The 14,127-nt window shown below is 40.0% G+C and overlaps 1 pseudogene; it reads right to left on the bottom strand.

Annotated features, from left to right (window-relative positions):
• The window catches only part of LOC123935988, a 29,727-nt pseudogene extending 16,433 nt beyond the window's left edge, over window positions 1-13,294 (bottom strand).
• Window positions 13,295-14,127: the final 833 nt, after the last annotated feature.

The following is a 14,127-nucleotide window of genomic DNA, read 5'->3' as shown; positions in this document are numbered from 1 at the left end:
AGAAGAGACCCTGAATTGCTAAGAAAATGTTGAAAAAGATAAACAAAATTGGGGGCATCACGTTGCTTGATTTCAAGCTTTACTACAAAGCTGTGATCACGAAGACAGCATGGTACTGGCATATAAACAGACACATAGACCAGTGGAACAAAGTAGAGAGCCCAGATATGGACACTCAAATAATCTTTGACAAAGCAAGAAAAAATACACAGTGGAAAAAAGACAGCCTCTTCAATAAATGTTTCTGGGAAAATTGGACAGCTATATATAGAATAATGAAACTAAACCATTCACTTACACCATACATAAACTCAAAATGGATGAAAGACCTCAATGTGAGACAGGAATCCATCAGAATCCTAGAGGAGAACATAGGAAGTCAACTCTTCGATATCAGCCACAGCAACTTCTTTCAGGATATGTCTCCAAAGGCAAAGGAAACAAAAGCAAAAATGAACTTTTGAGGCTTCATCAAGATAAAAAGCTTCTTCACAGCAAAGGAAAGAGTCAACAAAACAAAGAGGCAACACACGGAATGAGAGAAGATATTTGCAAAGGATGGTACAGACAAAAGGCTGATATCCAAGATCTATAAAGATCTCCTAAAACTCAACACATACAAAGCAGGTAATCATGTCAAAAAATGAGCAGAAGACATGAACAGAAACTTCTCCAATGAAGAGATACAAATGGCTATCAGACACATGAAAAAATGTTCATCATCACTAGCCATCAGGGAGAGTCAAATAAAAACCACATTGAGATACCACCTTACACCTGTTAGAATGGCCAAAATTAACAAGGGAGTAAACAACGTGTGTTGGAGAGGATGTGGAGAAAGGGAAACCCTCTTATACTTTTGGCGGGAATGCAAGCTGGTGCAGCCCCTTTGGAGAATACTGTGGACATTCCTTAAGAAGTTAAAAATAGAGCTTCCCTATGACCCCACAATTGCACGACTGGGTATTTACCCGAAAGATACAGACTTAGTGAAAAGAAGGGCCAATCGTTCCCCAATGTTCATAGTAGCAATGGCCACAGTTGCCGAAATGTGGAAAGATCCAAGATGCCCTTCAACAGACAAATGGATAAGGAAGATGCAGTCCATATACATTGTGGAGTATTATGCCTCCATCAGAAAGGATGAATACCCAACGTTTGTATCAACATGGATGGGACTGGAGGAGATTATGCTGAGCGAAATAAGTCAAGCAGAGAGAGTCAAGTATCATATGGTTTCACTTATTTGTGGAGCATAACAAAGAACATGGAGGACATGGGGAGATGGAGAGGAGAAGGGAGTTGGGGGAAACTGCAGGGGGAGATGAACCATGAGAAACTGTGGACACTGAAAAACAATCTGAAGTATTTGAAAGGGAGGGGGTGGGAGTTTGGGTGTGCCTGTTGGTGGATATTATGGAGGGTACGTATTGCATGGAGCACTGGGTATGGTACATAACAATGAATTCTGGTACACTGAAAAGAAATAAAAAATAAAAAAATAAAATGTTACTTGTCCAAAAAATGCATTTGGGATCGGCTTGCCACTTGGACTTGGATCGGAATTGTATTGAACCTGTAGATCAATTTGGGGAGCACCACCATCTTAGCAATGTTAACACTTCCAGTCCAGGAACATGGATGTCTTTCCATGTGTGTGAATCTTCCTTAATTCTTTCCAGCAGTGCTTCATAGTTCCCAGTGTATGTGTCTTACACCTCTTCTGTTCAAGTTATTCCAAGTCATTTTATTCTTTCTGATTCTACTTTAAGTGGGATTTACATTTCAGTCTTCATTTCATTTTTGTATTATTCATTGCTAGTATAAAAATACAATAAATTTCTGTATGTTGATCTTATATCCTTGCTCCAACTGTATACTAGCTCCATTAGCTTTTTTCATGGATTCTTTACAATATCCGATTCTCTACAATTAGACATAGTTTTAGTTCTTCCTCTTTATTCTGGATACTTTTTACTCTTTTTTTTTCTTGCCTTGTAGCCCTCACTCAAACCTGTACTATACAATCTTGAAGGAAGGTGGTAAGAGTAGACATCCTTATCTTATTCCTGATCTTAGGGAAAGACTTCCATCATTTTCCATTAAGTGTGATGTCAGACATGGAGTTTTAGTTGCCGTCTTTTTTCACACAAGGAGGTTTTTTCTATTCCTACTTTGTTTTTTGGTTTTATATTTTTATGAAAGCACAGCGGATATTTTTCAAATACTTATTCTGTGTCTATTGGGGCAAACATGTGGTTTTTGTCCTTGATTCTATTAATTTGCTGCATTATGTTGATTGTTTTTATCTGTTGACCCAACCTTAAATTCCTATGATAAATCTTATCAGATTGTGTATAACAATTTGTTTATGTTACTGGATTAGATTTTACTGGATTAGATTTGTTAATATTTTGTTGAGGTTCTTTGCATTTGTATTCATATTGCTAAAATTATATAAAATCTTTGTGTCTTCCACTCTACGACTTTCCTCCCAAATGAGATAAATTCTTAGGCAGAGCACAAGAAAGACAAAACCTATATCCCAGAAGTCAATGGAGTTTTTAATAACCAAACTGTATTCTGTCCATGAAGGCATCAGTAAGTATATCCCAATTATTTATAACCCAATTCTCATATATGGAGTTCCATTTCAACACAAGATCCTTCAGTGAGTTTCTTTTCCTGACTAAGGGTTATCCACATGACTGTATTGACTTCAACTACATTCAACGTATTGTACTCTTTCCCAGGTGGAAAGAGAAAGGCACATCTTTATTCTGCACCCTTCAAAACAGATTTTCATTTTGGTATTTTGGGGATCTTTGCTGTTGTTGCTCTTTAATGCACAAAAGACAAAATCAACAGAATACCATTTACACAAAAGGCTTTAGAGAAATAAAACCTAGTGAAAATGCCAGGGCACCTTACTGGGTTGTTGTATTTTAAAGCTCTCATACTTCAGGGTTACAGGCCATATCTGAGTCAAGACTGGACAGAACATTAGAAACATAACAATCTGCACGTAAACTAGGATTTTACTAAAATTATTTCATAGTAACCGGGAGCACTTGACTTGATTAGTCGTCATTAATAAGATGAGTGAACACCAGAAAAAGCAAAAGAATCCTGTTAATTTAGAAGATGACCCTGCACCGCTCCTCCCAATGTGTATTAGGGTAAATAATAATGATGATAAAGGATATCCATCATGAACACTCTTTTATTCTTCATATTCCCTATTGTACTGAGAATGCTATGAGGGCAGGTACAAATGTCTTGTTTCTAGGATTCAAAATGCCCAGGGAAGTACAAGTGCACATCAGGGACCCCCAGAGTTTCTTTAATGAATGGACAGGTTGTTGAGTCGAAGGAATTAACCAAAAATAAGTGGAGGACAACCTGCCACAGTTCAGGACAACTGTCTTTGGAAAATTAATGGCTCTTCATTAGCCATTCTATTGGTCTACTGCAAGTTTATGAAAGGAAGCTCAGCTTATATTTCCCAAATCTGACCACAAAATAGTCATCTTCTCATAGTTACTAACTCGTAAGTAGAAGCTATCCTGAAATAAGGTAACCCAAAATTAGCCTTTGATCAATATGCGTACCTCTAGGTAGAGAAGAAATGAATATTTATAATTTTATTAGACTCAGTTGCTTCAGGCAAGAAACTTCATTGCTGAATTTCAACTTTAATTTCTACAGCCTGAGAGAGATGCTTTTTGACTATACCATTCTTGAATAGAAATATTAACATCTTCGATTCTGTGCTACTGCTCTGTACAGATGAACTTGCAGGAAAATAAAAATGTATATGATAAAATGTATTATTCTCCTTTTTTATTAAAATTATTTTCTTTATATAAGGAAGTTTACTTATTAAACCAATTTTCATAATCCATGACCTATCTATTTTACAGATAATATATCCAAAGCTAAATTGTCTTTAAAAATGTTTGTCAATTTCACACTTCCTGCTGGCAACTTTCTACCTTGTGCCACAGTCACTTCTGAACCTGTCTCATCTCTCCTGTCAGAGCCAGAGTCACTGAGGGCAGGCACTTGTGTGTAGTGTGTTCCTTTTGTTTCTTGACCCTATCTGTCCTCCTGGCTGGGAAGAGTGGCCAAATACACCTGGTCCAGCAACAAAGGAGGGATGACTTTGCTGGGGGCAGACGGGGCCATCGCTGCACTCACAGACCGCACCTGCATGTAAGTAAGCTGAGTTCTGAGGCTTGCATATCCCTAAGTTGATCTATTCTTCACTTTGTTCAAGCCATGAATGGTAGCTGTCAGGCCAGAGAGTGGAGCTCAGCAGCACATAAAAAGGGAGCAAATTTTTTTCCACTTGGGTATTAAAAATTCTTTTCCACTTGGATTGTATAAAAAATTATACTATTCAGTTGACAGTCGAGGATGGGGTTCCATCCCACTGTTCTGTGAAACTCAACTAGGCTCTGAGTTTTTAGGAACTTCATAACCTCTACCTGCTAATTGTATACTGTTATTTTCATGGGTCAAAACCAGAGGAGAACCTTATCTCTTTCCATTGTTTTCCCAGTTCTTGTGGTTTTTCTATACTATGTCACTGTTTTTGTTTCATTTGGTTTGGTTTGGCTTTGGTTTTAGTTTTTAAATTTATTTGACAGAGAAAGAGTGGGAGACAAAACACAAGAAGGGGGAGTAGGAGAAGGAGAAACCGGCTTCCCACTGAGCAGAGAGCCCGATGTGGGGCTCAATCCCAGGACCTTGGGATCATGACCTGAGCCGAAGGCAGATGCTTAATGACTGAGCCACCCAGGCAAACTTCCCCCTCCTTTTTTTTTTTTTTTTTTGCCACTATTCTAAATAGAATTAAAAAAAAAAAAAACAAACATCTTACTGGGTGTTGTATCTAACTGATGAATCACTAAATTCTACACCCGAAATTAATGTTACACTGTATGTCAGCCAACTAGAATTTAAATAAAAAAATTTTAAAAAAATAATGAAAATATACTCATATCACAAAAACATAAATATCCAGAAACGCCTAGAAAACATAACTGAATTCACACATTAGAGACTGAGCTGTTCCCCTCCCTCTCCCATGGGCTGTATGATCTACAGACTTCTCCCAGCGCTCGAGGGGAACAACTGTGCTCATCTGCATTCCTGTGGCAACTGCTGGAGGCCCACACTGCACGTGTGGAGGGGGCAGGAACGGCAAGCCACATCAAAGTCTTTCTGACAACATATCATGGGGCCCGATTCTTTATCCATCTTAAGGCACAGTTAGAAAGCAGGACCACTTTGGCCCAAAGTTGGCATCCATTACATGATGCCAAGACTACGTTTTCACAGCAAAGAACCCCGAGACACTACTTGACTGGCTTAACCTGCACCTGTAACTCCCAGGATCAACACGGAGCTTCCTGTCCCCTCTATCATCTAAACGGTGCACATCTGTATTTACCATTTACAAGGGCATGTTGTGATTTGCCCCATTTCCTCTGAAAAATAGGAACTCATAATTTTGTTGACCACCATCTTTTAGAAAAATGTCACCGTTTTGACAGTTACTATGATTCTCACCCTACTTTGAACATGTGCTCATGGGCTGTCTCTAAATCTCCAACATCTGTAGGGTGTTTTTACATGTTGGGGATGGAAGAAATGATCAAAGAATCAAGGTACAAATGCCTTAAATGTAGTAAAGAATCCATGAATTATCTCGGACTAAACAGAGTCAGATGAGTATCACATACCAGAGCAGGGATTCTACCCAAGACCACAAGAGGATTTCTCCCAAATAGCTTTAAATATCAACAGCACATACAATTTACAATATAAATAATCAAAAGAAAAAAATACCTTCCAAACTATTTTTATTGCAATTTAATTCTTGGTGACAAGGGGGAAAACAAAGCCATAAATAATTTGATGCTTAAGTAGTCTGGTATGGTTTTACTCTGCTGCTTCTATGGAGAATAACTCACAGCCCTAAAAGGTGAGAGGGTCTTCAGATCCTGACCTTCCAAGGGTAGCTGGGAGTACTGAACACATCTCAGAGCAGGGCCCAGCCTACCGCCAACATGTATTCACTTGCTCAAAGAAAATGTAAGACCTTTCTTCTTGTAAATGTAAATCTATATTTACCAATGGGTGATTTCTGCATTTGACTCCTGACTAATATACAATTTGTGAATGTGACACCTGCTTTGATTTTGCCTTTCCTCAATTGTATAAAAATACCAAGTTTCATTCTGCTTGATTGCCAAGGGGGAGGGCACGTGTGGAGACACTTCTCAGGGGTCACTGTGGCTCACCTAGCAGACAGCCCTCACTGGTGATTACAGGCACACTCAGACAAAAGTGCTGCTTCTATCTTGATTGTCACTTGCTGGGAAACCATGAATATTACAAGGAGCTTCTTTCAGCCTCATGAACCCTTCCCATGTTTGCAACCTGACACTTCTGATCCATGTCAGGGATTGGGGGTGGGGAGACGGTGCTCTTTCTGACACTTACCTAAAATTGTCCCCCACATAAGGGATTTGACAGCATTGAATTCTGTCCCTGAGGACAGGACGACTTGTCTCCTTGCATTCTGGTTAACCTATTAAATATTCCACGAGAAGCAAACATCAATATGGCGAGTAATTTTGGTAATAAGAGAATGGGAGTCTGAGGGAGACCAAGGAAAATGGTAAAAATGAGCCATACATTCCTGCTGTCACAAAGGTGAAACGTTTCATAGCAATTGTTTTAATACCTCGGATTTCACACCACCCCGTATCCTATTCTTTCCCCTTCATGGTTTAGGGATCTGTAATTGGTACGATCCACAAAAAAATGCAATAAGCTGTTTCAAACCTTAAAGCTTTTACTTATTTCAAACACAAATTAGTAACACACGCCACAGAAGGTATTACTGGCACAGATTCAATATATAAATGTTATTCTTCAAAACCCAGTGACAATGAATAATTGAGACAGGGAGGCTTTTAAAAAATGTATTCCCACTTTAAGCAAAATCTTGCTTTCCCCCTTGTGTTTACATTTCTGTCGCCTTTGCTCTTTTGTAGTCAGGTTGAAGTAGGCTCTCATTCTAGTCAGAACGTCTCCAGTAATCGCTGGGAGAAACTGGGCAACATTCCCTTACTGACAAGGACAGCTTGGCATTTTCAGCAGTCAGATATTAACAAGAACCCTGTCAGCCTCTTGCTAAACAAACAAATGACATTGCTAAAGAAAACACTTTGACTATGCTTTCTGTCCCCAGGACTTTCTGGGAAGACTGATGAACGTGTATCTCTTTTACCAGGATTTATTCTCAAAGCCTTGCTGGAGGTCATACACTGAATGCCACAAGTTTGGTTACTGTTGCTGCTGTGAATCTACCCCTTACCTCTACAGATACCACTGCAGATTCTCTGTGAATTATCACCTGGTGAAGCTGCCCATCAGTGAAGTTTTTAAAACCAAAGTTAAAAACATCAAGTTCTTGGTGCCTGTACAGCTTATAACGGACCTGCAAACTTTCTAAACAAGACCAAAAAAATGACATTTTTAACTAAAATGGAATTTTATAAAAACCATCAATACAGGTTCTAAAGCACACTTTGTTCTTATTTATTTCCTATAATTTCACTTTATTGAGCATTTGCATAAGGGCAGCAAGAGTCACTATTCCTGGAAGAGCAATCATTTATGTGCTATTCCAGGGCTGAATTCAGAATCCGAATACACTACTTTAAAAGTCAAGCCCAAATGGTCTTTTCCCAAGTTCTTCCATTTTCCTTAGCAGAAGGAAAAAATTCTAAGTTAAGCATATGGGAACTCAGAGCTAGGCTCAAAGTTAATTATTCATGTGGTATTCATGGTATTAAATGGCAAAACCTCAAGCAATATTGCATTAACATTCAGTTTCTATAAGCATCACTTCTTTTAATGTGACTTATTTTAATGCATTTTAATGTATTGCTGACATTTGCATAAAAATCGTTTTGCACAACTAGAAGTTTTTCCTAATGTTTCTGCCATAATCAAGAAACAGAAGAAAGACCAATGATTTGCCACAACATTTAAATCTCCTGATGTCCTTCACAAGGATGCCCACTACCCTATAACGCTGTACTGCCTGGAGCATATCTTCCAGAAAGTAGGTCTCTGCCCTTCTGCTCTGTGAAGAGAGCTTACAGATTGGTCTAATGCTCCATTTGCAAGTCTTGGAAAGATTTGGTGGTCATGAGTTGGGTACCTCTCATCCCACTTTTCTTCATATGTGGATATTGCCATGAATGGCTTCTCAGCCACTGAAGAGTAAAGAAAAATCATATTCATGTGATGAATAGGAATAGTGAATTTTTGATAGTTTAATATACTTCTTTACTTTGCTAAGAAGGAGGAAAAAATATTTTTCATGTACAAAATGAGCTATCTTGTTTCAAAGTGAATTGCAGAAATAATTTATTCACACACAGAAGGAAAGACTTCCCAGAATAGCAAGAAGCCTAGCGGCACATCAAATACCTAAAATGGTCAAACTTCCATGGGGGAAATATATATTAAATGTAATCATGGAAATGTGAACTTTAGTAAGAAACACTTGAGGGATATCATGAACTAGTGTAACAAGCATGGCACGGCATGCAATTGTGTTTCCTTTTTGTAGTTAAACACCTAAAGAGTCCCCCTCATTGTGGTCCTTATTTTCTAATTCAGCCTCCTCATTCTTGCTGTCTTGACACACGTTATTGGGGGCAAGGATCACGGACAGGTACTCCTCATAGAAGGAGCTCACATAGAGGAGTAAGCTGGGTGTCGCTGTGGTCCAGAAGCTCAGTGTGGCCATTTCTCCAGCCAGCGTCAAAACCTCATAAAGTAAAGCTGGAAAGGATCTTGAGTTCTTGCTGGTGGTGTAGTTAGAATGTTCCTGAAAGTTGTAGATAACAGATGAGCGAATTCCAAAATGTGCAGAAATCTCTGAAATGACACTCATTTTTGTTATGTTAGCACAAAGCCAAGGAGAAGCTCTTCTCTATGTGTATTTATACACTATCTCTAAGGCTTAGTCTCTCAAGACAGAAAACAAGAATGTCATGCTTTGCTGTGTTTTTTTTTTTTTATTTAGGAATATTTCCGATTAAAAAGATAATCAAGTACAGATAAAAAGACAACTTATCCCCGTGTATATTCGCATGATGTTGAACTGAGTAACAATATTTTATTATGGCCCACAAAATGCTTCATCTCAGAGCTACACAGCATTAAATACCAAGTGTAAACATACACTTAGAGTTATTGTCCATCTCAGTGTCACGTGAATAATGCTGAATCCAACAGAAGTTATCACGAGATTCTCAAGAATAGAGTTGTAAATGGACAAAAATGGAAGTGTAACAACTCTCCATTAGCCGATCAGAAAGAACTGCCTTATCCTTTCATAGAGAAAGGGTCAAATGCCAGAAACACGATGCAAAGACCCAAATGAGGTGCCTCTCTTTCCCTGTCCTGCCCAGGGCACACTCACCACTCTCACAGAATGGCCTGATGGCCTGTCATATGCAGAAAAGGCACAGTCGTAGGCAATGCCCCTGGTCTCTCCCTACATCTCCCTCCATTGAGACACAGGTGTCCATAGCTACTGCAGTGTCCTGGGCAGCCTGGGTCCACACCTGGTGTCAGCGTGGCCCTTTCTTCCAGGTCCAGGGCCAGCCCATTCAACCGCAGTGACTGAGTGCACCCCAGGAAGCCTCTCTGTCTGTTGGCCCTCCCACCTGCAAGGAAAACAATTACAGCCATGCCCTCGGGCTCTCGGTGGCATTTCCACCCCATATCTAACTGTGGCTGGACCGATCACGTCATAGAGGGGACCTGCCGGAAGCTTTACAAACACATGCGATTTTGAAAACCTAGGCTGTGATCTCATACTAAGACTCATTAAACAATATAGATTAAACCACAGATGGAAATAATTTTGAAATTGAACTTGGTAAATATTTATTCTAAAAAGTATTTCTTCAAGTTCTATTTAGTTGTACATTTTTAAGTTGGTTCCTTCATTAAAAACAAAAAAGTCCATCTCTCCTTTTTTTAAAAAATATTTTATTTATTTGACAGAGAGAAATCACAACTAGGCAGAGAGGCAGGCAGAGAGAGAGGATGAAGCAGGCTCCCTGCAGAGCAGAGAGACCCATGTGGGGCTCGATCCCAGGATCCTGGGATCATGACCTGAGCCGAAGGCAGAGGTTTTAACCCATGGAGCCACCAGGTGCCCCACCATCTCTCCTTTTTAAAGTTTAAGTGTGTAAACTGTGATGGGCATAACAAAGTTAAATAGTTGAAAATCTTTGCAATATAATAAATATTACAAATTTGAAACATGCAAATGTATATACATTATATATACATATATACACAAAATATATATGCACATATATACATATATGTACATACATATATATATACATATATATACATTAATATGTAATATACATTATAATTTGTATATGCATTTGTCATACATACTTTGTTACATATTGTTATATATTTGCTATGTATAATATAATGCATATATTATATATAATAACAAATTATATATGTAATACTATACTTTTTTAGCAATGCTCCCATTAACAATGTCATGAAAAAGGAATTGAGGAGCAGGCAAAGAAAGAGAAAGTAGGGGTGACATTAAAACCCAGGATCAGGCCTGCCTTGCTCCAGCCTGCTGGCTTTGAGGTCACGAGGGTAACAGTCACTGAACACTGAGTAGCTCTCTTTCTATCATGCCTCACATGAGCCCAATCTCAAATCTTGGGGTGCAGGACTCACCTGGAGCGCTTGCTACTCCTGGGGTTCATTCACAGGGATTCTGACTCGGTGGGCCTGGGGCACATAGATCAGCATTTTCCACCAGCTTCCCACACTCTGGAAACATTGTTTCCATAAGTATGTCAAGTACAGGTAGGTGTTCATGCCAACTTTTTTCCTAGAAATTCCATTCCTTGATCCTCAGGATTACGAATCAGAAAACAGAATTGTTTAATTTGAGTCACAGTTTGATGATGTGAAGCCTTGAAGTTTTCTGTGTCATGGGTTTTGTACACACACACACCTCCCTGCATTGCACAGCCCCCAGAAGCTGTAGGTGTCCTCTGGCAAAGCATACTGGGGGATAATCTGTGATTTAGATTAGCTCCTAATTGGACAAGCTCCTTATTTACTTGAAAACACATGAGAAATCACCAAGGAAGAGCTACTTCATCGATTTGCTTGCTTTCCAAATTAGAATAGATTTATCTGAAAAGTAATGTAGCAAAACTTAGCTCTCCCATTGAGAAAAAGAAAAAAAAAAGTCTTAAAAAATAAGCAAGTAAATGAAAAGGAAGACTTCCACTAACCAGAGCTTTCATCCATGAAGCACCAGCAGTGAGAATCGAGCCAGCCCAGTTCTGAATCCGGTGTCTGCAAGGATTGGGCAGCAAAGGAGGGTGACACAGCTACATGAGTCCTCCTGCAGTCTGTGTTAGAGGGAACACAGGAGAACTCGGGCAAAGTCACACAGCAGATTCCCCGACTGCACTGAGAAGTGAAGCTGGGAGTTCTGGATGAAACTTGCTAACCATTTTATGAATAACATTGATAAGAAGTCACTAAAGCAAACACAGGCCATCAATACTATTGAGGTCCATCCTGGGAATCCACCCACTAGGGACTGGGTTTCTCTTTTATTTCAATTTCTAGACTATATCACTTGCTCTCTCTGGACCTGTATTATCTCATCTGTGACCTGGGAAATATATGGAAACCATGATCCCAAGCAACACACTGAAAACTGTATTAACAACCATCTTTGGAAAGAGAGCCTGACTCTTGCTCAAGTTCTCAGTCCGTGATGCCAACAGGAGCAGGGTGCACCTGCTGCCATCATGGCTGGATGGCTCAAGTCTTCTCTCTGTCCACAAGCACAGCCCAGCCAGAGGGCAGCCACACTCACCCACGAAGAGCTGGCTGTTGAGCTGCAAGCAGACATCGCCGCCTTCTTGCATGGCTTACATCTTTCTGGGGAGCTGGTCCACTTGAAGACTCGCCTCCTTCATGTTCCTCTCAGCCATCACGTGCTGCCACTGGTTGTCGTTAAAGGGAATGGGAGAACACATTGTGACCTCACATCGCCCATTCCCCACATCGAAAGAAAAGGTCACTTCTGCAGGAGCTGCAAACACAGAGAAGAGAGCAGCTTGGTTAATTCCCCAGGGAAGAAATTCAGTCTCAAGAGAAGGAGGGAAGTGGTACGACGCGCTCTTTATGAAAGCGGATGGTGACACAGCTACTGACCAAAGTCATTCTGAGCTGGCTAGGAGGGCTACAGAACTGTATGTCCTGGGGGAAGAAAAACAAAGCCATTTTACCCTATTCCTCCTCAGAGAATGCTCCTTATTTTATTAAACCTTAAGAAGTCGAGGTCTTTCCCCACAGGAGGCAAACTGGTCTGTGACATGCCTTCTTATATATCAACGAATTTATTTCAAGGTGGGTGGAATCCTCATGTACTTTACTTAAAAGGCCCTCCATGAAATTTTGAAGTAAGGAACCGAGACTTGCATACATGCGTGAACAGTGTGGCAAGTCAATTACAGGAAATGATTATGCAATTTAGGGAGTAGTTATCAGACCAGTTTGGTTTAAGAGGTTCTTATTGCGCCCACATTGAGGGCAGCACAAAATTGTACAGACTTCTGTGTGTTTTGTGAATCACTGTTTTCCTCTCTATTAAAAATAAGGATTTAAAATAATGGAACTTTAGGCCCTCCTGGGTGGTACTGTTGGTTAAGCATTTGACTCCTGGTGTGAGCTCAGGTTGTGATCTCAGGGTCATGAGATCAAACGTTACACTGGGCTCCACGCTCAGTGTGGAGTCTGCTTAAGACTCTGTCTCCCTCTTACCCCCTCCCAACCCTGCTCTCTCTCTCTCTCTCTCAAATAAATAAATCTTTGTTAAAAAGGTATTAGAACTTTAATATGTACTAAAGGAATACAAGTGACAAGGAAAGAATAGCAGTACTTTGGGAATTAGGTTCCCAGAAGGGTTATTGCTATATAATGAGTCCTGGCGGCTTTGCCCAGGGGGCCACTCACTGTGCAGCTCTAGCTTGATGAAGTCAGTAATCCGCAGGTTCTCTACAAACACCCCAGAAGGCACTGCCATCTTAAAAAAGAAAGACACTTTAGCACTGAGCTCTCCACGGAACATAGGGAAGTGAAGGTATGAGTACTCAGTGTTGAAGGAAGCAGAATTACAAAATGAATTTGTTTCCAAAAAAAAAAAAAAGACAGTGAAAATAGCAAGGAAACAGAATAACAACCATATTTTGTATTTCTAGCAAGTTTTTTACCATTATTACCAGTTTTACCATTATTAAATGCATTCATTATTTATGCAAGCCTTCATTTGGGTGTTCTTCCAAACATACAGCCATGATGTGAATATCCAGATACTGACTCTTTCAAGGATTAAGATAGACAAGACTGCAACTGAGTGGACAGATAATCACTGGAAATACCCTGCGTTTTTTAGAAGATGATATTATTTATAGATTATTATTAAGTCAAATCGACTTTGGGGGGACATACAGTTAGATGAACTTTAATACACGTGTAGGTTTGTATAGCCACCACCAAAATCAAGAAAAAGGACAGCTCCACCTACCCTCCTCCCTCAGGCTGTTCTCTTACAGTCATACCCTCCTTCTGCCCCTAAGCCCTTGTCTTTGTGATCTACAATTGCGCCTTTTCCAAGTGTCATATAAATGGAATCACACTGTAACCTTCTGAGACTGGCTTCTCTCACTCAGTGGAATTCGAGATTCATCAGTTTGCCACGACTTATTGCTGCTCTATCGTCCTTCATCCCGTGGATCAGGCCACCATTTCTTTGTCACTGGAGAACATCAGTGTGGTTTCTAGCTTTGGTCGTTCACAAACAGAGCTGCTCTAAACACGTCTACCGATCTCACGTGCATCTGCAGATAGTTTTCTTTCTTACTTTCGAACCCAGATTCCGTTCTTTCCTTCCTCGGTTGCTGCACTGGCTAGAATGCCCAGTGCGACTGAAGTCACAGAACAGAAGCGGTGAAA

The sequence above is a fragment of the Meles meles genome, unplaced genomic scaffold (genome assembly GCF_922984935.1).
Source record: "Meles meles unplaced genomic scaffold, mMelMel3.1 paternal haplotype, whole genome shotgun sequence".
NCBI lineage: Eukaryota > Metazoa > Chordata > Mammalia > Carnivora > Mustelidae > Meles > Meles meles.
Note: the sequence above shows the minus strand (reverse complement) of the source record. Positions and strands in the feature narration are given on the sequence as shown.